A 25,992-nucleotide genomic window follows, 5' to 3' on the forward strand; every position below is an offset into this window, starting at 1 on the left:
ACATGGTATATCTCTCCATCCATTTGTATCATCTTTAATTTCTTTCATCAGTGTCTTATAATTTTCTGCTACAGGTCTTTTGTCTCCTTAGGTAGGTTTATTCCTAGATATTTTATTCTTTTTGTTGCAATGGTAAATGGGAGTGTTTTCTTAATTTCACTTTCATATTTTTCATCATTAGTGTATAGGAATGCAAGAGATTTCTGTGCATTAATTTTGTATCCTGCTACTTTACCAAATTCATTGATTAGCTCTACTAGTTTTTTGGTAGCATCTTTACAATTCTCTATGTATAGTATCGTGTCATCTGCAAACAGTGACAGCTTTACTTCTTCTTTTCCAATTTGGATTTCTTTTGTTTCTTTTTCTTCTCTGATTGCTGTGGCTAAAACTTCCAAAACTACGTTGAATAATAGTGGTGAGAGTGGGCAACCTTGTCTTGTTCCTGATATTAGTGGAAATGGTTTCAGTTTTTCACCATTGAGGATGATGTTGGGTGTGGGTTTGTCATATATGGCCTTTATTATGTTGAGGAAAGTTCCCTCTATGCCTACTTTCTGGAGGGTTTTTATCATAAATGGGTGTTGAATTTTGTCGAAAGCTTTCTCTGCATCCATTGAGATGATCATATGGTTTTTCTCCTTCAATTTGTTAATATGGTATATCATGTTGATTGATTTGCGTATATTGAAGAATCCTTGCATTCCTGGGATAAACCCCACTTGATCATAGTGTATGATCCTTTTCATGTGTTCTTTGATTCTGTTTGCTAGTATTTTGTTGAGGATTTTTGCATCTATGTTCATCAGTGATATTGGCCTGTAGTTTTCTTTCTTTGTGACATCCTTGTCTGGTTTTGGTATCAGAGTGATGGTGGCCTTGTAGAATGAGTTTGGGAGTGTTCTTCCCTCTGCTATGTTTTGGAAGAGTTTGAGAAGACTAGGTGTTAGCTCTTCTCTAAATGTTTGATAGAATTCGCCTGTGAAGCCATCTGGTTCTGGGCTTTTGTTTGTTGGAAGATTTTTAATCACAGTTTCAATTTCAGTGCTTGTGATTGGTCTGTTTATATTTTCTATTTCTTCCTGGTTCAGTCTCAGAAGGTTGTGCATTTCTAAGAATTTGTCCATTTCTTCCAGGTTGTCCATTTTATTGGCATAGAGTTGCTTGCAGTAATCTGTCATGATCCTTTGTATTTCTGCAGTGTCAGTTGTTACTTCTCCTTTTTTATTTCCAATTCTATTGATTTGAGTCTTCTTCCTTTTTTCCTGATGAGTCTGGCTAATGGTTTATCAATTTTGTTTATCTTCTCAAAGAACCAGCTTTTAGTTTTATTGATCTTTGCTATCGTTTCCTTCATTTCTTTTTCATTTATTTCTGATCTGATCTTTATGATTTCTTCCCTTCTGCTAACTTTGGGGTTTTTTTTGTTCTTTCTCTAATTGCTTTAGGTGTATACATATTTTTTATATCTCTTTTTTTTCTATTAATCTCTGAGTTTATAGAAAGCAGAAACCATTTTTCATTTACCTGTATGGCCAATACTATATTTGAAGTTTTTAGTAAATATGAGGTAGTGACTTTCAAAGTACAAGTTCCAGTTTTAATAAAATAATGGTTTCCCTCTAATGTAAAATTGAGGACAAGCTGTGAAGAATTCCCTCTATGTGTCTAAGAGTCAGAAAGCCAGTCTGTGTGAATTGGGGAGTAGAGAAGGTGAAATTTAAATTATGGAAGAGAATTGACTTTCCAGCTTTAGATCGTCATTTATCTAGTAGGCATAAATTTATTCTTTTAAACCACATAGTATACTTTCATTTATTTATTCAACAGATATTAATATATGCAAAGCACCAAGGTAGATATTTGGCAAAGTAAATATAAAATATAGAAAATCTATTTTTTAGATTTCTAGTCATATAATCTTAGCAGTCAAAAGATATAAATAATGAAATAGTTGAGTAGTTACAAAAAGCGTGTGTAATTGCTTAAGAAATAGAATGGAAACTATTGATATGATTCTAGAGTCCACCTTCCCAGCTTGTTTCCTGGTGCTGGTCTCTAATTTTACTGAAATACCTTTCGTTTTTCAGCCTGCCATCCTCTTATTTATATATTCCAATTACTTCTTATATGCTTTTCTTCCTGTATAATACTTTCTTTAAAATTATTTACTCTTATCTGTTAGGTAATCTGATTTTCTTCTTTTCAAATCATTTCTCTATGCTTTCTGAAGGACCCCTTCTTCTAGCACACATTGTGTTTGAACCTCTAATAGTGTTTAACTCTATTAACTGTAACAATGGTTATAGCTATAACAATAACTAACGTTCATTGAGCTCTCACTATGTTCTGGTCCTATGCTGTTCAAGCATCATCATGTATAACCATAAAAACCATTATGAGGCACATCTTTCATTCACTTGAGGCAAATGAGGTTTAGTGAGGTTAAGTAATTTGTTCAAGTTCCCATAGATGGTAAGGATTAAAAACCGTAAAGTGTCTCAGTCCAAAACCCATAATCATAAACACTACTCCATATTGTCTTCAAAGACAGCACAAACAACAAACAGTTCTGCTTTCTTTTTTTTTTTTTCCCTTAATGAAAATCTTCCTTGGATTTTTGTTTTTAGCCATGCCACACAGCTTGTATGATCTTATTTCCCGGACCAGGGATTGAACCCACACCCTCGGCAGTGAAAGCATGGAGTCCTAACCACTGGACTGCCAGGGAATTCTCAACAGTTCTACTTTCTTATTGTACTTTTAACCCCCCAAAGATAGAAACTATGTCATTTCATGTTTTAAAAGTGCCTCATTCAGGGCCTGCCACATAGTAGATGATCAGTCAGTACTGAAATGTGATTAAGTAAGTAAATGTATCAAATAATACACGATAGAGGGATCACTACAGGGTGGACTAAAGAAAGTCTTATAGAGAAGATGAGAGTAAACTGAGCACTGAAATGTATACATGGACCAAAGAGAGATTAACCCTGTAGATTATCTGGGAGGGTAACAAGAGAATCATGGGCAAATTCTTAGAGTTCTGGCAATACTCAGGGAAAAGTTGAAAAGGTTTCCCATTACTATGAGAAACAGGCAATGTTTTATATATACACACACACACACACACACACATATAATATATAATGATATAATCTTGTTCATGATTATTATTTAACATTGTTCTGAAGATATGTGCCAATGTAATTCGATAAGGTAAAGAAATATTTGAAACGGAGAGGTAAAATTATCATTATTTACCAATGAAATAATTGTTTACATATAACTGAAGACAGTTATTTGAAAACAACAGCAACAAAATATAATTTAATTAATATGGCAATTTAAATATTAATATTCAGAAATAATTTAATTGCCTTCTTATATTTCAATAAATACTGTTTGGAAGATATAATGGAAGTAAATACCGCATTGAAAATAGCACCAAAAATAATACAGTACTTCAAATGTACATGAAATATACAAGATAATGTAAAGAAAACTTGATTTTTGTGGTACACCAAAGAAATCTTGAAGAAATGGAATAGTAGACCATAACCCTACACAAGAAGAATCAGTTTCATAAAGATGTTAAATTTCTCAAAGTTAATCTATAAATTGATTTCATTTCAATAATATTAATCTTTTTTAAAAGAATTATAACAGATGATTTGTAGCACTTAGGAGATGATGAACAAGTAAGAAAAGACAGGAAACTTTTGGAAAAGAAGAATAATAAGGTACTAGTCCTATCAGATATTAAAACATGTAAAACTACAGTAATTAAAGACATGCTATTCTAACAAATATTGAAATATATTGTAAAGCCAGAGAAATTAAGGTTTGGTACCGGTGCATGTACAGTCAATCAGATGAATGAATAAAATGAAAATCAAGTAGCAGATCCAAATATGCAGAAAAATTCAATATGTAATAAAGGTAGCATTTGTAATCAGTGGGCAAAGGGTACATTATCTAGTAAATAATTTGGGATGTCCTGTAATCATCTAGAAAAAAAGAAAGTTGCATCTCTCCTTTATCATGTTCTATACCAAAATCAATTCCACAGAGAAGGCAAAACATGATGCCATAGAAGAGCTGTAATAAAACATATAAAATTTCTAAAAAAATTTCAAGATAGAAAAGATCTTTCTAATTATATGACATACTTGAAGAAATAAGGTGTAATAAATATTAAGACAAACAAATAGAACAGATCTCCACTTGTAATAATAACATTAGCAAACAAACTTCCAGAAAATACTGATCAAACTGAAAAAAAAAAGTTTTTCAGTGTGTATGTTTAACTACCATCTGTGGGGAAAAAAAGAGAAGAAAAATATATGTATTACTGGATGAAAACAAAAGAAAAGAGGTAGCAGTTGTTGACTCTGGAGGAAAGAATGTATTTCTCTGGGGCAAGAATAGGAGTGAAATACACTTTTCTCTCTATATCTATATATATATCCTTTTGAATATTCCAAGTTGGGTGCTATGCCTATGTTTTATCTTTGCATAAGAAATTATGCGTACAAGCTACTTAGTTGTAATACATAAAAATGTTAGTGTGTATTTTGTGACAAATCTGTAGATGAAAATGAAATCATTTGGTTTTCTTTTATACTTTCTGCTTTTTTGTTTTTTTCCATGGAAAGATCCTATTTACTTTATTTTTAAATAATAGTTTCAAAATAATAGTTTATGAACAGTGACTCGTATTTTCAAATCTGGTTTCTCATTAAAAAAATATGGAAATGATAACAGGCAGCACAATTTAGTAAAAGGAACGTTCAATCACTCTTCTTCATCTGTAGAATGGGGTAATAATATATGCCTTGAGGATTAAGGAAAAGAGTGTTAAGGTATTTAGTAAAGTATAAATTTTGAACATCTGTATGTTTCTTTAATCATTTTTAATTTCTCTGTAGCTTAGCACGCCCGCAGAGCCATTTTTGATACTTAGCTAACACCATCTGTGATTGCTTAACACTTACTGATAGCCTCCAGTATGCAGGCTATTCTAGGAACTGATGAAATATTAACCGTCATCAGACGTCTTGGGAAGTGATACCAGTAGAGGGTGTTGTGGAACTAAAGAGGAGGGACATAGAGGAGTATGCACCTCCTTTAGCCACGGGGAGTCAGGGACACTTCACTGAGGAGTGGACAGCTTAGGCTCTTATCTTAAAACTGGAGTATAACTTAAAGAAAATAAGGAATGAGATTTGCATGAATTTGAGATTTCAAGTAGCACAGCATGTAGCTGGAGTGAAGCAGGCATACAGAAATGTCGTGAGAATTGCGGATTAAAAATTATGGGACCACAAGCACTGTATCTCATGCTAAAGATACTGAGTTTAAATTCTGAAAGACTTTTAAAAAATAACTACAGATTTGTCAGATTTGAATGTTCAAAGTCACTCAGAGAAGCTGTCAGTTTAGACAGGATGGAGTGGATCTATTTCCTTCTGCTCCTCCCTTGGAAGTACAACTGTAAACTCTGGAAATAATGCACGAAGTAAGAAGAGGAAAATTCTGAAAGGGAGTAAGAAGGAGGAAAATTGGTTTGATATTCTAGAACTGGAGGAACGGCACAGCGAAGTGGCATCTTACACTTTCTCACCCAACAGCAAGACGTTATTCAGACCCAAATTTTCCTTGACCCCAACCTAGCAACAGAAAGCAAGCCAGGTAGATGTATGTCTCCTTTGGATTGAACAAGAGTCCCTAGGAAAACACATGGCACGCTCTGTACCACTGCAGGGGAAGCACGTTCCTTCTCTGCAGCATCTGAGACTTCCCTGTCCAGTGGACGGATACAGTGTGGCCAGGTGGCCCCCACCAGGGGGATCCCACCACATCACCTGGTCCATCCCTTGTACCCTCTTTGTCCATGCAGGCTTGAGACTCCCTTACCCCATAAGGAAATACCATGTCACAGGCAAGAGAAAATCCACCAAAACAATTGTTCCTTTGAGCCTGAGACCTCTTGTCTTGTCCCCACCCAAACACATCATGGACGCCTAGAGAGACGTGTAGCAGAGACCCTGTCACAACCAGCACACACCCTGAGAAGTGCTTTCTTTCCCAACCTGGCAGGGAGATTCTGCCACAGCAAGTGCTTGGCTCAGAAATCATCTTCCTGACTGCAGGCCTGAGATCTTCCACCACCAAGAAACACCCAGGGACTGGGCCTGGGAAACATCTTTTGCCTTCGCAGGCACTACCAGCAAGGACAGGAACACCAAACAAACCACAAAGACCAAAATAACACTGCAGATGCTCTTAAAGTTAAACTGTCGTTGAGACCACAGCCTCAAAATGTAAGCAAAGATCTGTGCACTAAACCTAACCTAGAGAAGGTGACTTCCTTCTCAAGTGAAAGATTTATACAGATTGCAGGGTTGGTTGGTTTGTTTGTTTTTAACATAGTAAACAAAATACCCAAGATACCCTCATAAATCACCCATCATATCAAGAACCAGGAAAATCACAATTTACATGAGAAAAGACAATCAGCGGATGCCAACATGAATAAGATGTTGCAATTATCTGACCAGGATTTTAAAACAGCTGTCATGAAAATGCTAGAATAGTGTATTGCAAATTGTCTTAGAATGGAAATTATAGAAATGGAAAATACAATACCAGAAATTTGTGGGGAAAACAAAAAAATTTGGATATGTTCAACAGTAGAGTGGAGATAGCAGAGGATAGAATTAGTCAACTAGAGAGCAGACCAATAAAAGTTACTTAATCTGAAAAACTGTGATAAAATAGACTTTAAAAAAAAGAAAGAAAATTAATAACCATGGATACCTGTAGGACAATAACAGAAGATTCAACATTCATATCTTTGGAGTTCCAGAAGAAAAGGAGAAAAAGTAGAGCTGAAAGAATAATCAAAAAGGTAATGGCTAGAAACTTTTTAAATTTTGGAAAGACAGAAATCTACACATCTGAGAAGCTGGGAGAACCCCAAACAGAATAAACTGAAAGACATTATAAACTCTTGAAAGCAGCCAGAAAATAATTATGCACTATTTATAGGGGAACACCTATTAGAATGACAGCAAACTTCTCATCTGAAATCACTGAGGCCAGATGGAAGTATCGAGGCACATTTCAAGAGCCAATAGAAAAAAAAGGTCAGCTGCAATTTCTGTATCTGGTGAAACAACTTCAGGAATGAAGGGGAAATAAAAATATTCTCAGATGAAGGAAAACTAAAGGAATATGTCACTAACAGACCTACAATTAAAGGTTTGTTAAGTGAACATCTTCAAATAGAAAGGAAAGGGTTAAAGAAAGAATCTTAGAGCATCAGCAAGGAAGAAAGAACAACAGAAAGAGCAGAGATATGGGTATATATAATAGACTATCCTTTTCTTCATGAGCTTTACAAATCACATTTAATAACCAAGACAGAAATTTTTACACCATCTAGTTCTTAAGACAATTCTATATAAAGGGGGGAAGGTAAAGTGTCCTAAATGGAATTGAGATTTCCACATTTCACTTGAAGCTGTGAAACATTAATACCAATAGCTGGTTTTAAGTCACATGTGTATATTGTAACAACTTGAGCAACCACTATAGAAATTATACAAAAAGATATATTCAAAAACACTGTAAGATGTAATCATAAAAAATGTTGGTTACCACAGAGAAACAAAAAATGAGAAACAGAGGAACAAGAAACAAAAGAAACAAATAATGAGATGGCAGATTTAAACCCCAACATATCAATAATCATCTTAAACATAAGTGGTCTAAATACATCAACTAAATGACAACAGTTGACAGAATGGATAACAAAGCATGACCCAAGTACATGCTCTCTATAAGACACTCACTTCAAACATAATGGCATAGGTTGGTTGAAAGTAAAAACATGAATAAAGATATACTATGCAAACATTAATATAAAAAATTAGGAGTGACTCTATTAATATCTCACAAAACTTACTCCAGAACAAAGAAAATTAGCACAGAAAAAGAGGAACGTCACATATCATAAAAGAATTAATCTGCCTGGAAGACTTAATCCTAAACAGTAGAGCCATGAAGCAAAACTGATTTGGCAGAAAGAAGAAATAGGAAAACCCATAATTATATTTTGAAACTCCAGCATCACTCTTATTAGCAACTGATAGAACTACAACACAGAAAATCAGCAAGGATGTAGATCTGAAAAACACAATCAACCAACAGGTTTTATTTACTATTTATAGAACACTGTACCCTACAATACCAGAATACTTTTTTTTCCCCTCAGTGCTATGGAAGAATCACCAAAATAACCAAATTTTGGATCCTAAAACAAACCTGAACAAATCTAAATATCAGTACCCTGGTTGTGATATTGTAATATAGTCTAAAAAAATGTTACCACTGGGGGAAATTGTTTAATTTACATGGAGTTGGTATATTAGAGAAAAATATCTCACCCAACTAGGAAGTAAACTATGCCTGAAATGCATCAAAATGAAAGTGATTTTGATTTTTTAAATTAATATCTCTATATTCAAAATTCAATACAAAGCTACAGTAATGAAGACAGTGTGGTGTTGTCAGAATAATAGACAACTAGATTAATGGAACAGAATAGAGATCCCAGAAATAGACCCACATAAAGATACCCTATTGATCTTTAACAAAGGAACAAAGACAGTACAATGGAGAAGAGATAATCTTTTCAACAACTGGTGCTGGAGCAACTGGACATACACATACAAAAAGTAAATTTAGACACAGATCTTACCTCCTTACAAAAATTAACTCAAAATGGATCACACACCCAAATGTAAAACACAAATATAAAACTCCTCGAATATGTATATTTTAAAAATGGGCAAAACCCTGAGCAGATACTGTAACAAATAAAAGTATACAAATGGCAAGTAAGCATATGAAAAGGTGTTCAACATCATCTTCATCATCAGGGAAATGCAAATTAAAACAGCAATGAAATATCATTACATATCTATTAGAATGGCCAAAATTCAGAACACTGACAACACTAAATGCCGATGAGAATGTGGAGCAACAGGAACTGTCGTTCATTGCTGGTGTGAATACAAAATGGTACAGCCACTTAGGGAGACAGTTTGGCAGTTTCTTACAAAACTAAACATACTGCTACCATAAGGTCTATGCTCCTAGGAAATGAAAGCACATTCACATAAAAACTTGTGCATCGATGTTTATGGTAGCTTTATTCATAATTGCCAAAACTTGGAAGCAACCAAGATGTCCTTCAGTAGGTGAATGGATAAATTGTGGTACATTCAGGCAATGGAATATTATTCAGTACTAAAAAGAAATGAGCTGTCAAGCCATGAAAAGACATGGAGAAAACTTAAATGCATGTTACTACCTGAAAGAAGCCAATCTGAAAAGGCTATATACTATATAATTCCAAATATGTGACATTCTAGAAAAGGCAAAACTATGGAGATAGTAAAAAGATCAGTGGTCACCAGGAGGGAGAGAGGGATTAATAGGGCAAAGACGATCTTTAGAGCAGTAAAATTACTCTGTGTGTTACTATAATGATGGATACATGTTATTATACATTTGTCCAAATCCTAGACTGTAGAATGTACCACACCAATAATAAATCCTAATGTAAACTATAGACTTTAGGTGATAATGATGTGTCCATGTAGGTTTATCAGTTACAGTAAGTAAGTATACTGCCTTTTGAGGGTTTGTCAGTTACAGTAAGTATACTGCCTTTGGAGGGTTTGTCAGTTACAGTAAGTATACTGCCTTTGGAGGGTTTTAGTAAGTATACTGCCTTTGGAGGGTTTGTCAGTTACAGTAAGTAAGTATACTGCCTTTGGAGAGCTGTTGTTAACTGGGGAGACTGTGCGTGTATAGCAGTTGGGGATATAAGGGGAAATCTCTGTTATCTTCCTTTCAGTTTTGCTGTGAATCTAAAACTGCTCTAAAAAATAGTCAAAAAAATGCAATGCAATGGCAATAAAAATACCAATAGATTATTAAAGAGTTAGTATGTTAAAAGTCTCGGCTCTTTATTTGCATATTTGAGGTTTGACATTATTTTTATTGTATAGAAAATATAACTCAACAAATGTGGAAATTATGAACCTATAATTAAGATAAAAAGGATAGATGGGGATAGAAAATTAGCAATAATAAATATTTAATGAAGAAATCATTAAATATTTATTTAATGAGTCTCAAATTATAGCTGTTAACTGAGAGAAATTTTCACCTTTATAACATTGTTGAAATTAATAACAGAAGATAATAATATAGTACATATTTTGGATGTATCAAGGAAATTAAATCAGAAATTTAGTACATAGTTAAATGTGACTTAGGTAGAATTCCTCTTCAATTATTCACTGAAAGATAATACTTTCGATATATCCTGGTACATTCTATTGATTATAATGATTACAAAAATGAATTTTATTAGAGGAATTTTCATGGAGCCAACCTTCTTTAGTGATTTTCTTTCAAGTTATTCTTGATTTCTGAATGATGTTAAACATAGGACAACTTATCTTTTATATCTTCAAATTTATATCCATTTAAAAGTATTAATGCCTCTTGTTTGACAGTTCTTGTGCTGGGCGTTGTCACAGATTTTCCCATCCCTTTAAATACTATAACAACCAAGTAATAATATGTGCCCCCAGAATTTTCCAAATAAAATTTAGATAACTTTTGGTTTTCTTCCTAGCAGGAAGATTCTGTGTCTATTAATAGAAATTTCACTATTGCAAATGTTGGCTTTTCTCAGTTTCTTTATTCTTTCTAGTTCATATTGTTGTTGTTGCTTAACCAGAAACAGATTTCTCTCTAAATTCAAAGCCTTTTTTTCCCCCTCCGCACCCTATATTACTCTCCTTGGTTCCACTATTTCATTCTTTCTAGGCAATCTCATTAACTCTGCTAAAAGAAGGAGAACCTCAAAGAGTTTATTTTTCTAAGATCACACACCCAGTTAAGGGAGGCTGAAGACTTCTGGGCAAGAACCACTTCTCTATCTACTATATTAAGCTGCGTCTATAAAAAGAAATACTCTTTTAAAAGAACGCATATGCCTATAAATTCTTTCCTTGGGACAATGGAACGCATCATTCCCATTTACTAAATAGATGCATTTTGCAAAAGGAACAGGCTAACAAACTAGAGAAAGAAAGATCATCCAGGTGATGGTTTAATTTAAATTATTTAATCCACATTGTTATATTGCTGGCACAGATTTTTATTTACTTGTGACGTGTAATTCATAATAATTATTTTGCTTAATTCTCATAATCCTGCATTATCTGTAATGAACTATGAGTTATTTCCCCTATTTTCAGATGAGGAAAGGCAGGTTTCAGTGAGCATAAATAACCTGTTGAATTTCTCACACACTCCACTAAGTGCTGAAACTGAGATAGGGGACGTATGTGTTAAGACTCTAGAGTCTGTTTTCTTTCCACTACTCTGTGGCCATGTGGTAGAGAATATGCACAAATATTCTTTTTACACTGTGATTATATATTTTGCAACATTATTGAAAGAGAAATCACCTTGGTTCTTGGCATCTGTTCAGATGCTGATTTAATGTCACTTGTGGTGGAATTTACTAACTTCTTCACTTGCTGAACCAATTGGATAGAAAAGGTTTCCAAGGATCTTATGGGTGCCAAAGGGCTATTGTGAATTATTGTAAATATAAATTACCCCTTGCTAGGATGCAAAGATTACTTTCATGTTAGAAATAGTCAAATGTGAATTGGCTTATTTGGTGGGCATTGGTGACAAGCCCATTGTCTTAACTGGCCATTTACAAATCATTATATTTTGACGTTTTAACTATATTATTTGATTTATTTGACATCATATGTCTGTATCAAGAGTACATAATTCATAAGAACATTTCTGTATTCTGACAAATTACTCTGTTTCCTTCAATAAAATGAACAGTTTGTACAACTTAAAGTATATAGAAGATAACATATACATCTATTCTGTATTTGGAATTTTTAGTATTTGTGTAGCTATACTATTTTATAACTTCTAGCATTTTAAGACTGACAACATTTCTTCTATCCCACAACTTATATGTAGGGTTGAATTTTCCTTTTAAGAACAAATTATTTATTCATTCACTAATTATTAATATTAAGAACTAATTGTACTTAATGTAATTGCAATGTTTGTAGTTATTTTAAATTGAGAAATATTGAGTATTGTATTTATAAAATTTTCTGAAATGGATAACTGTATGAGTTTGATATGAAAAGTTAATCTAATCTCTATAGTTTATAGTGTAGTGATTAAGAGCTAGTGTTTGGGAATCAGACTGCCATGCCTTAAACATTTATTAGCTATGTGATTTTGGAACGTCAAGTTAAAATGTCTAAGCCTGAGTTTCTTTATCTTCAAAATCAAGATGATAATACCAACCTCATAGATTTGAAGTGAGGACTGAATGAGATAATCAAGTTACAACCTACAGGCAGACAATAAACTTTACTTATTGTTTTTGATTTGTCTTTTTTTTTTTAACATCTTTATTGGAGTATAATTGCCTTACACTGTTGTGTTAGTTTCTGCTGTATAACAAAGTGAATCAGCTATACGTATACTTATATCCCCATATCCCCTCCCTCCCACCCTCTAGGTGGTCACAAAGCACTGAGCTGATCTCCCTGTGCTCTACTATCTTTGCTTTTTTTGGATTTGAGTATAATTAACTCATCTATTTATCCAGTGCAGATATCCTATACATCCATGCATTAAGTATATTTTTTTCATTTCTGTAATAATTTCTGGTAATATTTTAGAAGAGAAACTAGTTTTTAATCTGCCAGACAAGATAAATAAATCTATGGTATTAGCAGTATAACTTTCAGAGGTTTTCTATATTACAAGGTTTTGAAATTTCAGGGAATTTAAGGCAGACATAAAGTGAGCTTGGCTAAATAAGTTCATATAGAAATAGACCTGCAGAAAACATTCTGATCATCATTTCTATTTGGAAGATTCAAGGAGGTTATACCATTACTTTTTAAGGGCCTAGTAAAAGTGGTGAGGTCTACCTTTTTTAAATCAATAGTGAATGATTAGAGAACTTACAGGTTTTTTTGCCTTTTTATCATCCAAACTTTATTCAATTGCAGGATAAATTTATTCAGTTGCAGAATCTCAGTGCTATATTGAAAACAAATATGTAAAATATTACTTAATAATCACCTCTGAGATGATTTTTTTAAAATTATTTTATGTATTCTTATTATATAGTACCCCATATCAGGTATAGGTCACCTATCAAAGGAACTTGGCTTCAGTATTTTGTACTGTTAGTCTTACTGTGGTCCACTTGATGGCAGTATCATACTTGGTAAAGTCACATATCGGGTGATTTTTATACTTGGTTTCCTGTGTAGGAATAGTGTAAAGTAAGACTTTCTATTAAAACGTAAATTATAAGAGACTTATTTTCTGCTAATACCTAAGTGGTTATAATTCAGAAATGTTTTGTGAAGGAACCAAACTGGAACATAGTAAAACTGTTGCATGTCAGAGAAAAGGTACTCCTGAGAAAACAAGAAATTGATGTTTTCCAGGATTTAAAATTCATGGCTCTGAAACATGTTTAGATTTCATCATTTTTTTTTTTTTTTAGGAAAATGGACAACTGAAATAAATTAGGACACAAAATAAGAAATTAATTATCTAATAAATGTATAAAACATGTATTTTTAATTAAAAAGTTTTTTCTTCCAGATTTATTGAGTTATAATCGACATACAGTACTGTAAGTTTAAGGTATACAGCAGAGTGATTTGATTTACATACAGCATAAAATGATTACCCAGTAAATTTTAGAGAACATCCCATAATCTCATATAGATACAAAATAAAAGAAAAGGAAAAAAATGTTTTCCTTTTGATGAGAGCTCTTAGGATTTACTGCCTTAACAAATTTCATATATAATATGCCGCAGTGTTCGAAAAGATACATACACCCCAATATTCATAGCAGCACAATTTACAATAGTCAAAACATGGAAGCAACCAACCCACATCCCCATCAACAGACAATTGGATTAAGAAGATGTGGTAAATATACATAGTGAAATATTGTTCAGCCATAAAAAAGAATGAAATACTGTCATTTGCAGCAACGTGGATGGACCTAGAGAATATTATGCTGAGTGAAATAAGTCAGAGGAAGACAAATACTGTATAATATCACTTATATGTGGAATCTAAAAAATAATACAAATGAATGTATATGCAAAACAGTAACAGACACAGATACAGAAAACGAACTTGTGGTTACCAAAGGGGAGAGGAAAAGGGAGAGGAATAAAGTGGAGGTATGGGATTAACAGATACAAACTACTGTATGTAAAATAGATAGACAACAAGGATATACTGTATAGCATAGAAAATTATACCCATTATCTTATAATACCTATAATGAAATATAATTTGCAAAAATACTGAATTGCTATACTGTACACCCGAAACTAACACAATACTGTAAATCAACTATACTTGAATTTTTAAAAAAAAAAGCAGTGTTAATTATATTAATCATATTGAACATTATATCCCTAGTGTTTATTTATCTTATAATGGAAGTTTATACCTTTTGACCATCTCCATCATCATACAAATATATTACATTATTATTGAGTATATTCTCCATACTGTACTGTGACTCACTTATTTTGTAACTGCAAGTTGCATGTCTTCAGCTTTCATCATTCTTAATAGTATTTTCACTTACAGAAAAAGGTAACCAGGGACTGCATTAAAAAAAGAGTGCACATTTATTGATTAGGAGGTTAAGTAACAAGTTTAAAATTTGAGGAATCATGGTGTGTGTCACAAAAAGAATTGATCACTAATGGCAGGATACATGTTTTTGCTTTTGTCTGACTGATATGATTTAACAGGTCAGCTCTTTCACTAGCAATGAAGAGTAAAATGGCATTTCCTGCTTCTCAACTTTTAAAGCTTTATTGAAAGTGAGTCTTGAATAATGATACTTAAAATATTTTGATCAGAAAGAGAAAAATTTACCCTGTCCTTAGCATTAAAAACTGTTACTCCAACAATTAAATCAACCTTCTATAAAGTACTTCAAAAAATACAAATGGAGTCTTTGGGAATCACCTGATTTTAAAACCTATCAGTAGAACCTTGGTGAGATATCTCAGTTCTTAGCTAAAGCTTAATTGTTAGCAAAGAAAACCCCCCACATTTTCTTATAAAATGATAACATTTTGACAAAAGATGTTTGAAAATAAATGTAAATAATACAATAGGTCAGATAGTCACTTCAATATGGAAGTTTTGTTTGTTTTCTGAATATTCTGTTTACTTTTACACATTTACATTACCTCAGCTTGAGTTTTAGTTTTAAAATAAAATGTTTTAGTTTAGATAAAGCACAGGGAAATCTACTCAATACTCTGTAATGACCTATATGGGAAAAGAATCTAAAAAAGAGTGGATATATGTCTATGTATAACCGATTCACTGTGCTGCACACCTGAAACTAACACAACATTGTAAGTCAACTATACTCTAATAAAAGTTAAAAAAAGAGGCAAATAACATTGCAAACAAAACAAACAACAACAAAAAAAACAAAGGTATGTATTCTGTGTAGTCAAAGTACTTCTGTCTTGGGTTGGGTCACCCTCCACCACAAATAACTAGCTGTAAGACTTTGGCCACATTATTTAACCACACTTTTCTCACCTGAAATTTTAAATTATTGATGTTATTTAATACATGGAAAGTTCTTATAAACAGTACCTGATACCAAATAGTTTTCAATAAATGTTAGTTATTTTATCTTTTCTAATAATAATTTGAAAATAAGGTATTCAGTACTTGAGAAATATTTGTGGACTAGTACATTTAAAAATATATCTTAAATTTTAGCAGGAAAAAAATTGATATTTTATGTTGATCTTTATTGCCTAATTCATCATATTTACAATATATGAATTGTATTATTAAAATAAAGGATACTTGATGTTTTAGGCAGAAAATTACATTGGGAGAGAAATAAATTTGAAGGTTTTATAACAGTGAAAATAAAATTTTAGAAGAACATCTGTAATTTCAGCTAATGAGTTGAAAACATGACAGAGGCATTATTCTCAACTATTGGTTGGGATGCAGGTATAAGTACTTAATTAAAAATGATAATCAACAAATATTTATTGATTACTTCAAAGGCACTTAGGTCATCATAGCAGATGCCAGGAATTATAAAAGATCACTTCATCTATTAGATACTCAAAAAAAGTTGGAGATATTTCTCTAAAATTCATGAGAAGAGTGTTAAATAAAATGTGATGACAGTAATTTGGTATCACATGACATCATGTGTTTGATTGCCCAATGAGCATTATAAGGCAAGATGCATTATTAATTGAGAAAGAAGCAACATGCCTTAATACTGCTGAAAAGGATTAATGGAAGATATTATATTTTAATTGAGCCTTGAATGGTGAGATTGGAATTGCAGTAACAGAAAGAAGACCATCCAGGTAGAGGAAATGATGTGAATAGTCATTAGTTCACATTACTCAAAAGGGGGAATAATGCTAATAAAACAATTTTGAATAAAAATATAATGTGTGAAAATGCTTTAAAAATTGTAAACCACTATAAAAACTAGTTATCATTGTATACTTTTGAAAAGCATCATTAAATTCCATTGAAGATATTTATTTCTTTGCTAGAGCTAGTAGTTTATATTTATTGAGCACATAACCTCTAGAGAACTTGGGACTATGCTGGTTTGTAGCATATGATCAGTCTCCGACTACAGTTTTGTGGTAGATAAATTGTGCACTTAGATAATCAAAAAGCATATACATGTGAGGCATATGTTTGTTCTATAAAGCAGCAATCTTGGAAATGTAGAGGGCTCATCATTCTTTTCTGGTCTTTTGTCTGGTGAGGCCCAGGAGTCCGTTCAGCAGAAAGGAGCTCTTCATGGTTGTGTTTCTGTCAATAACCACCCATCCCTACCTGATAATGGTCAATATAATGCATATAAATTACCATACAAGAAAAATTGTATTCCTTCAGATATAAATTATGTGCATTTTCAATGCAGTACTCAATACTAAAAGTTGATTAATTTTATTTACAGTACTCGTATCATAGAATTTTTGTTTACTCTGAGACCATAAACAAGAGAAAAAGAATGATTTTTACTATGTTAATTTATATAACTCTACGTATCAGTACATCCATAGTTCAAATCTCAACATAGTTGGAACCTAAGTTTCTTAAAATAAATCAAATGCAGTTTTCCTACAACATGAAAACCTATACTTTTTATTCCCAAAGACAGGCACTCTTCAGACATACACAACTTTCTCTACATAGTAGGGAAATATATTATCATAGTAGTGAAAAAGTAAACTATTAAAATTTTGGTTTTAAATTCTGGCTTTGGCATTGTGTGACATATGACACAATTCAGACTCTACATAATGCTCTACATTATCTAGCTTAAATAAATTTACAACATTTTCTTCTATTTGTCCTCTTTGTCTGTTTCTCTAGGAACTTTGAATTAACTCCAAATAGGAAAAGACAGCTTATGCCTCAAGGTAAATTTAGAATAAACTCTTAATCAGTATTATGATAGGCCTGGAGGCTGTTGGGAGATACTTCATGGATCTTTTCTGTTTCTTGTGAGCAGAGACACTGTCTGCCTTTGATTTCAGGTTAGCTTTTCAAGGATATCTGTAGAGTGAACATTCTGTCTTAGAAGATATATTTAGTGTCTCTCTCCTGAATAAAAAGCAGATTTGTTTACTCCCCAGTGTAATAATGTTTCCCTCTGAGGCAAACTTTAGGCAGGCTCACTTTCCACTTTAAAAGATTCAAGGTTTCTAAGCTCAGTTTTCCTCTCTTGTTGTACATCCCTACTGCATGTGCAGGCATCATCTGGCCGTCTGTGTGTCACCCTGTGAGAATTAGGACTCAGAACTCATGCACATGTTGACACTTCTAACAACTATTGTCATGAATAATAAAGTCCTTTGTTTCTGACTCAGGGATCTTGTGTCTTAGTTCAGCATTCATGAAACTAAATTTTGGTCAGGTAATACCAGCACATATAGTAAAGTCTTAGATCCCTCACAGTTTTTGACAGGGATTAGGGGAATGGAGGGAGTTTTGGTGAAAAACTACTCAGTATGCCAAAATGGCACACAAAAGGTGTGTAACATAAACTCATCCAGTTAAAATTATATCCACAATTTAAGAAAACATTTAATGTTTTTCAGACATCACCAAAAATGTATAAATGATCTAGTAAAATGATTTATAAGCAGTTAGTACATAGATTGCTTGATTTAGAGAGACCAAAGTCTATGAGTTACTGAAAATGATCACATATTGATAACATAAATTATCACATATCTAGTTCTTTTTTTTTTAAATTGGAGTATAATTGCTTTACAATGGTGTGTTAGTTTCTGCTTTATAACAAAGTGAATCAGCTCTACATATACATATATCCCTATATCTCTTCCCTCTTGCATCTCCCTCCCTCCCACCCTCCCCATCCCACCCCTCTAGGTGGTCACAAAGCACCGAGCTGACCTCCCTGTACTATGAGGCTGCTTCCCACTAGCTATCTGCTTTACATTTGGTAGTGTATATATGTCCATGCCACTCTCTCACTTTGTCTCAGCTTACCCTTCCCCCTCCCTGTGTCCTCAAGTCCATTCCCTAGTAGGTCTGTGTCTTTATTCCCGTCTTGCCCTTAGGTTCTTCATGACCATTTTTTTTTTTTTTTTAGATTCCATATATATGTGTTAGCATACTGTATTTGTTTTTCTCTTTCTGACTTACTTCACTCCGTATGACAAACTCTAGGTCCACCCACCTCACTACAAATAACTCAGTTTCGTTTCTTTTTATGGCTGAGTAATAGTCCATTGTATATATGTGCCACATCTTTATCCATTCATCTGTCGATGGACACTTAGCTTGCTTCCATGTCCTGGCTATTGTAAACAGAGCTGCAATGAACATTGTGGTGCATGACTCTTTTTGAATTATGGTCTTCTCAGGGTATATGCCCAGTAGTGGGACTGCTGGGTCGTATGGTAGTTCTATTTTTAGTTTTTAAAGGAACGTCCATACTGTTCTCCATAGCGGCTGTATCCATTTACATTCCCACCAACAGTGCAGGAGGGTTCCCTTTTCTCCACACTCTCTCCAGCATTTATTGTTTGTAGGTTTTTTGATGATGGCCATTCTGACTGGTGTGAGATGATATCTCATTGTAGTTTTGACTTGCATTTCTCTAATAATTAGTGATGTTGAGCATTCTTTCATGTGTTTGTTGGCAATCTGTATATCTTCTTTGGAGAAATGTCTATTTAAGTCTTCTGCCCATTTTCGGATTGGGTTGTTTTTTTCCTTGATATTGAGCTGCATGAGCTGCTTGTAAAGTTTGGAGATTAATACTTTGTCAGTTGCTTTGTTTGCAAATATTTTCTCCCATTCTGAGGGTTGTCTTTTTGTCTTCTTTATGGTTTCCTTTGCTGTGCAAAAGCTTTTAAGTTTCATTAGGTCCCATTTGTTTATTTTTGTTTTTTATTTCCATTTCTCTAGGAGGTGGGTCAAAAAGGATCTTGCTGTGATTTGTGTCATAGAGCGTTCTGCCTATGTGTTCCTCTAAGAGTTAGATGGTGTCTGGCCTTACATTTAGGCCTTTAATCCATTTTGAGTGGATTTTTGTGTATGGTGTTAGGGAGTGTTCTAATTTCATTCTTTTACATGTAGCTGTCCAGTTTTCCCAGCACCACTTATTGAAGAGGCCGTCTTTTCTCCATTGTATATTCTTGCCTCCTTTATCAAAGATAAGGTGACCATATGTGCGTGGGTTTATCTCTGCGCTTTCTATCGTGTTCCATTGATCTATATTTCTGTTTTTGTGCCAGTACCATACTGTCTTGATTACTGTAGCTTTGTAGTATAGTCTAAAGTCAAGGAGCCTGATTCTTCCAGCTCCATTTTTCTTTCTCAAGATTGCTTTGGCTTTTCGGGGTCTTTTGTGTTTCCATACAAATTGTGAAATTTTTTGTTCTAGTTCTGTGAAAAATGCCAGTGGTAGTTTGATAGGGATCGCATTGAATCTGTAGATTGCTTTGGGTAGTATAGTCATTTTCACAATGTTGATTCTTACAATCCAAGAACATGGTATATCTCTCCATCTGTTTGTATCAACTTTAATTTCTTTCATCACTGTCTTACAGTTTTCTGCATACAGGTCTTTTATCTCCTTAGGTAGGTTTATTCCTAGGTATTTTATTCTTTTTGCTGCAGTGGTAAATGGGAGTGTTTCCTTAAATTCTCTTTCAGATTTTTCATCATTAGTGTATAGGAAGGCCAGAGATTTCTGTGCATTAATTTTACATCCTGCAACTTTACCAAATTCATTGATTAGCACTAGTACTTTTCTTTTTCCCAGAGAATCAGACTTTGAAGGCTAGAAGGATTTGATTGCAGGACTTCAACAGGACTGGGGGAAACAGAGACTGCACTCTTCGAGGGCACACACAAAGTAGTGTGCACATCGGGACCCAAGGGAAGGAGCAGTGACCCCATAGGAGACTGAACCAGACCTACCTGCTAGTGTTGGAGGGTTTCCTGCAGAGGTGGGGGACGGCTGTGGCTCACCATGGGGACAAGGACACTGGCAGCAGCAGTTCTGGGAAGACTCCTTGGCATGAGCCCTCCATTAGCCCTACCAAAGAGCCTGTAGGCTCCAGTGCTGGGGACAAACAACCAGCAGAGAGAGAACACAATCCCACCCATCAGCAGACAAGCGGATTAAAGTTTTACTGAGCTCTGCCCACCAGAGCAACACCTGCCTCTACCCACCACCAGTCCTCCCATCAGGAAGCTTACACAAGTCTTTTAGATAGCCTCATCCCCCAGAGGGCAAACAGCAGAAGCAAGAAGAGCTACAGTCCTGCAGCCTGCAGAATGAAAACGACAATCACAGAAAGACAGACAAAATGAAAAGGCAGAGGATTATGTCCCAGATGAAGGAACAAGATAAAACCCTAGAAAAACAACTAAATGAAGTGGAGATAGGCAACCTTCCAGAAAAAGAATTAAGAATAATGATAGTGAAGATGATCCAGGACCTCAGAAAAAGGACGGAGACAAAGATTGAGAAGATGAAATGTTTAACAAAGAACTAAATGAAAAATACACTAGAAGGAATCAATAGCAGAATAACTGAGGCAGAAGAACAGATAAGTGACCTGGAAGACAGAATGGTGGAATTCACTGCTGCGGAACAGAATAAAGAAAAAAGAATGAGAAGAAATGAAGACAGCCTAAGAGACCTCTGGGACAACATTAAATGCACAAACATTCACATTATAGGGGTCCCAGAAGGAGAAGAGAGAGAGAAAGGACCTGAGAAAATATTTGAAGAGATTATAGTCAGAAAAACTTCCTAACATGGAAAAGGAAATAACCACCCAAGTCCAGGAAGCACAGAGTCCCAGGCAGGATAAACTCAAGGAGAAACGCGCCGAGACACGTAGTAATCAAATTGACAAAAATTAAAGAAAAAGAAAAATTATTTAAAGCAATGAAGGAAAAAGCACAAATAACATACAAGGGAACTCCCATAAGGTTAAAAGCTGATTTCTCAGGAGAAACTCTGTAAGCCAGAAAGGAGTGGCATGATATATTTAAAGTGATGAAAAGGAAGAACCTACAACCAAGAATACTCTGTCAAACAAGGCTCTCAGTCAGATTTGCCAGAGAAATCAAAAGCATTACAGACAAGCAAAAGCTAAGAGAATTCAGCACCACCAGACCAGCTTTGCAACAAATGCTAAAGGACCTCCTCTGGTTGGGAAAGAGTCTAGCAACTTACAACAACCTTGTACATATATAGACTGCCATATCAAAACCTCATGGGAACAGCAAACCCGAAAACTACAATAGATACACACACAAAGAAGAAAAAGCAACCCAAACACAACACTAAAGATGGTCTTCAAACCACAAGAGAAGAGAACAAAAGAGGAAGGAAAGAAAAAGACCTGCAGAAACAAGCCCAAAACAATTAAGAAAATGGCAACAGGAACACACATATTGATAATTACCTTAAATGTAAATGGATTAAATGCGCCAACCAAAATACACTGACTGGCTGAATGGCTATGAAGACAAGACACATATATATGCTGTTTACAAGAGTCCCACCTCAGACCTAGGGACACATAGAGACTGAAAGTGAGCGTATGGAAGAAGGTATTCCATGCAAATGGAAATCAAAAGAAAACTGGAGTAGCAATACTCATATCAGATAAAATAGACTTAAAAATAAAGACTGTTATAAGAGTCAAAGGAGGACACTACATAACAATCAAGGGATCAATCCAAGAAGAAGATACAACAATAGTAAACATATATGCACCCAACATAGGAGAACCTCAATATATAAGGCAAATACTAACAGCCATTAAGGGAGAAATCAACAGTAAACAATAATAGTGGGGGACTTCAACACCCCACTGTCGTCAATGGACAGATCATCCAGAGAGAAAATCAATAAGGAAACACAGGCCTTGAATGACACATGAGACCAGATTGACTTAATGGATATTTATAGAGCACTACATCCAAAAGGAGAAGACTACACATTCTTCTCAAGTGCACACGGAACATTCTGTAGGATTGACCACATCCTGGGCCACAAGTGAGCCTCGGTAAGTTTAAGAAAATTGAAATCATATCAAGCATCTTTTCCTACCACAATGCTATGAGATTAGAAATAAACTACAAGAAAAAACTATAAAAAGGGCAAACACGTGAAGGATAAACAATTTGCTACTAAACAACCAATGGATCATTGGAGAAATCAAAGAGGAAATCAAAAAATACCTAGAGACAAATGAAAATGAAAGGAAAGCGATCCAAAACTTATGGGATACAGCAAAAGAAGTTCTAAGAGGAAAGTTTATAGCGATACAATCTCACCTCAGGAAACAAGAAAAATCTCAAATAAACAACTTAACCTTACACCTAAAGCAATGAGAGAAAGAAGAATAAAACAGAAAGAGGAAGGAAAGAAGTCATAAAGATCAGAGCAGAAATAAATGAAATAGAGACAAAGAAGATACTAGCAAAGATCAATGAAACTAAAAGCTGGTTCTCTGAAAAGATAAACAAAATTGATAAACCTTTCGCCAGACTTATTAAGAAAAAAAGGGAGAGGACTCAAATCAATAAAATTAGAAACGAAAAAGAAGATACAGTTGACGCCACAGAAATAAGCATATCCTCTAAGATCTGGAAAAAGACAAGGATGCCCACTGTCACCACTTTTATTCAACATAGTTTTGGAAGTCCTAGTTATGGCAGTCAGAGAAGAAGAAATAAAAGGAATACAAATTGGAAAAGAAGTTAAAGTGTCACTGTTTGCAGATGACATGATACTATACATAGAAGATCTTAGTTGACTTGCGACTTCTGCTGAGAGGGGATGGGGAGTGTAGCTCAGGGGGGTAAGATCTTGTCACTTTGAGAGGCCTCAACACTCATTCAGTCCTTGATTCTGACGTTGCAGCAGGAGCTAGAGAAAGGAGAATGGAGAATGAAGATGACCACTTTCTTTCCAAGCGTTGATTCTGTCTGAGACTCCAGATCTGAGATGGGGCTAATAATAGTTCCTACTTCACAGAGTCAATTTGAGAATTGACTTAAGAAATCCACGTAAAATAGCACAACACTTGGCACTTGCATAACGCAACACAGAGTGATGGAAGGAACTCTGGGTTAAATCCCATTATAGTGAGAAGACAGAAGGCTCTGGAGACAAACTATCTAGGTTTGAGACCCAGCTCTGCCACTTCCTGGCTGTGTTGACTTGGGACCAGGGAACTCGCTACCTCAGGTTGGGACAGCTAACTTATGAGAATCTTCTCCCAGTTCTTAGAGCCGTGTGGCTAACAGGGTCTTGGTGCTCCAGCTGAGTGTTAGGGCTGAGCATCTGAAGTGGGGGAGCCGATTTCAGGGCATTGGTCCACCAGAGACCTCCCGGCTCCACGTAATATCAAACGGTGAAAATTCTCCCAGGGATCTCCATCTCAATGCTAAGATCCACCTCCACTCAGTGACCAGCAAGCTACAGTGCTGGACACCCCATGCCAAACAACTAGCATGACAGGAACACAACCCCACCCATTAGCAGAGAGGCTGCCAAAAATCATAATAAGGTCACAGACACCCCAAAACACACCACCAGATGTGATCCTGCCCACCAGAAAGACAAGATCCAGCCTCATCCACCAGAACACAGGTACCAGTCCCCTCCACCAGGAAGCCTACACAACCCAATGAACCAACCTTACCCACTGGGAGCAGACACCAAAAACAACGGGAGCTACGATCTTGCAGCCTGCGAAAAGAAGACCCCAAACACAGTAAGTTAAGCAAAATGAGAAGACAGAGAAGTATGTCACAGATGAAGGAGCAAGGTAAAAACCCACCAGACCAAACAAATGAAGAGGAAATAGGCAGTCTACCTGAAAAAGAATTCAGAGTAATGATAGTAAAGATCCAAGATCTTAGAAATAGAATAGAGAAAATACAAGAAACATTTAACAAGGACCTAGAAGAACTAAAGAGCAAACTAACAATGATGAACAACACAATAAATGAAATTAAAAATTCTCTAGAAGGAATCAATAGCAGAATAACTGAGGCAGAAAAACGGATAAGTGACCTGGAAGATAAAATAGTGGAAATAACTACCACAGAGCAGAATAAAGAAAAAAGAATGAAAAGAATTGAGGACAGTCTCAGGGACCTCTGGGACAACATTAAATGCACCAACATTTGAATTACAGGGGTCGCAGAAGAAGAAGAGAAAAAAAAGGGACTGAGAAAATATTTGAAGAGATTATAGTTGAAAAATTCCCTAATATGGAAAGGAAATAGTCAATCAAGTCCAGGAAGCACAGAGAGTCCCATACAGGATAAATCCAAGGAGAAACATACCAAGACACATATTAATCAAACTATCAAAAATTAAATACAAAGAAAAAATATTAAAAGCAGCAAGGGAAAAGCAACAAGTAACATACAATGGAATCCCCATAAGGTTTAACAGCTGATCTTTCAGCAGAAACTCTGCAAGCCAGAAGGGAATGGCAGGACATATTTAAAGTGATGAAAGGGGAAAACCTACAACCAAGATTACTCTACCCAGCAAAGATCTCATTCAGATTCAATGGAGAAATTAAAACCTTTACAGATAAGCAAAAGCTAAGAGAATTCAGCACCACCAAACCAGCTCTACAACAAATGCTAAAGAAACTTCTCTAGGCAGGAAACACAAGACAAGGAAAAGACTTATGATAACAAATCCAAAACAATTAAGAAAATGGTAATAGGAGCATACATATCGATAACTACATTAAATGTAAATGGGTTCAGTGCTCCAACCAAAAGACATAGACTGGCTGGATGGATACAGAAACAAGACCCATATATATGCTGTCTACAAGAGACCCATTTCAGACCTAGGGACACATACAGACTGAAAGTGAGGGGATGGAAAAAGATATTCCATGCAAATGGAAATCAGAAGAAAGCTGGAGGAGCAATTCTCATATCAGACAAAACAGACTTTAAAATAAAGACTATTACAAGAGACAAAGAAGGACACTACATAATGATCAAGGGATCAATCCAAGAAGAAGATATAACAATTTTAAATATTTATGCACCCAACATAGCAGCACCTCAATATATAAGGCAAATGCTAACAGCCATTAAAGGGGAAATCGACGTAACAAAATAATAGTAGGGGACTTGAACACCCCACTTTCACCAATGGACAGATCATCCAAAGTGAAAATAAATAAGGAAATACAAGGTTTAAATGATACATTAAATGAGATCGACTTAATTGATACT

The 25,992-nt window shown here is 34.8% G+C and overlaps 1 protein-coding gene across 10 annotated transcripts in view; it reads left to right on the forward strand.

Moving 5' to 3' along the window:
• The window catches only part of CCSER1 (coiled-coil serine rich protein 1), a 1,297,084-nt gene that overhangs the window by 207,763 nt on the left and 1,063,329 nt on the right, over positions 1 to 25,992 (forward strand). The gene's annotated exons all lie outside the window — the stretch shown is intronic.

The sequence above is a fragment of the Balaenoptera borealis genome (assembly GCF_965194805.1).
Source record: "Balaenoptera borealis genome assembly, chromosome: 4".
Taxonomy (NCBI): Eukaryota; Metazoa; Chordata; class Mammalia; order Artiodactyla; family Balaenopteridae; genus Balaenoptera; species Balaenoptera borealis.